Source organism: Pteropus medius, unplaced genomic scaffold, assembly GCF_902729225.1.
Source record: "Pteropus medius unplaced genomic scaffold, Ma_sr-lr_union100, whole genome shotgun sequence".
NCBI classification, from domain to species: Eukaryota; Metazoa; Chordata; class Mammalia; order Chiroptera; family Pteropodidae; genus Pteropus; species Pteropus medius.
The window spans coordinates 37,148,362-37,150,373 of NW_024349800.1; the positions used below are offsets into that span (position 1 = coordinate 37,148,362).

Consider the following 2,012-nt stretch of genomic DNA (forward strand, 5'->3'; position numbering starts at 1 on the left):
AAAGTATCAGCGGTTTCACAACTCTCCATCATTTAATATTCACAATAATATAGGGTAGGCAGGAGAGGAATTCTTATCCCCGTTTGAGAGATGAAGACAAGAGGCTCAGAATGTTGTTATATATGACTTTTTTGAGGTCCCAGAGTTAGTAGAGGCTTTTTCCTAAACACTCTATTGTTGAGGTGACTTGTTGAGTTTGGGGAAAATAGCAGATACCAAACCAGTCCAGAGTAAAGACTGTTCCCCTGGGGTTGGGAGGAGGATGAAGAGAGATGGCAGCCATCATGGAGATCTACATGCTGCTACAGAGACTTAAAGTACCTCAAAATCAGAAAGGCTGATCTAGTAAATCACTAAAAGGCCTGAAATAGGCCTTTTCTGACAGCCACTTCCATACATGGGAAGCTTCTGGAAATGGGCAGAGCTGAGAACTAGAGCTTTGCTTTCTCATGGGCTCAAAACTTATCAGTTAGGGCTCCCAGCAAATGAGTTGGGAGACAGAGCTTTCTTCAGAAGGTGGTGGTGGTCCCCAAAGGGTTTAACAGGAGAAAATGGGAAAAAACTCAAGATTTCTGTTGACTCTGAGATACTAGACCCTGGTGTCAATTCAGAGATGTAGATGAAGATCAAAACTCACTTTATCATTTACTTATTATTCTTTTTTTAAACATTGGAAAAACATTTTATTTGTTATCACAATAGCTGATTCTGTCTATTTCATTGGAAGCCATTTTTTTTAATTGACATTTAAGTAAAAAACGATGGATCACGAATGATACATTTGAAGAAGCCCTTATTGAAAATAACATAAATTAATTATTATAATTACATTTTAACTGGAACCATATTAAGCTTTTGAACAACCACAAAGATACAACCTACAAGACAGAAGGAAAACAAACAGCCTTGGAATATAATTTGTATTCAATAAAGATACATTCTAAAACCTATAAGAGTGCATGGAATAAAGATACTAATTAGATGCTAGTTGAATACAAGGATGAGTACTTTAAAGGGCATTTTAGAAAATGTTATATTGGTCGTACTTTTGAGAATCCAGAGCTTTTCTTTCAGTCTGATCTTTTGTCCAGATATATTTCAGGAGCTTAAGAACAAAATCATGTGCATATAAAACACTTTTCAGCTCTCACATAAAATAATGTTAACAAAAACATTCAATGTCAAAAGTCTAAATATTTCTTTTAATTATTGACTTGTAGTTTGAGCTTCTTAATAAACATAAAGTGGTGAAATTTTCATATTCCTATAAATATAAAAGGTCTCTCCCCTGCTTAGGTGGTAAACTATATAACTCTCACTGTAATTTACTTATTATTTAAGGGAGTAGGTTAAAACAGTCACCCCTAAGGCAAATAATATTAAATAAGAAGAAATGGAGTGAAGATAAAACTTCAGAGAAAGGATTAAAGTCCAGAATAGCAGGAGCCAAGGCACAATCTCAGTGGTCAGGGAGGTCAGTGGGCAGTATCCATATATGTGAATCATGGTGCAGGCCCTTAGGATTTTGGAACAAAGCCCTGCCATTCTCCGCAGATAACTATTCTCCTTTTAAGAAATAGCTCTTTGGTCTACAGCCATGCCACCCTGACGGTGCCGGATCCCGTCTGATCTCGTGAAGCTAAGCAGGGTCAGGCCTGGTTAGTACTTGGATGGGAGACCACCTAGGAATACCAGGTGCTGCAGGCATTTAAAAACATAAATAAAAGAATTTTTATTTTTAAATAAATTAATTTAAAAAAAGAAAGAAAGAAATAGCTCTTGCTCTGCCACTGGGCCTTAGAAGAGACTAAACGCTCAACCATGAGCCACAAAGTTACTATGTGACCTGAGCTGCCCATCATGAACTGGGTGTTATCTGACCCACCAAGCCCTAAAGGTGGGTGTGCACAGCAGCAGTCCATCATCAAATAGAAGTGGTATACATGTGATCGGGCCAAGCAGGCCCGGAAGGCTCAAATAATTTACATGAAGAAGTGGCCCAAATGCCCATG

The 2,012-nt window shown here is 37.8% G+C and overlaps 1 pseudogene; it reads left to right on the top strand.

Moving 5' to 3' along the window:
• Nucleotides 1–1,587: 1,587 nt before the first annotated feature.
• Nucleotides 1,588–1,707, top strand: LOC120622376 (uncharacterized; annotated as a pseudogene).
• The last annotated feature ends 305 nt before the right edge of the window (nucleotides 1,708–2,012 follow it).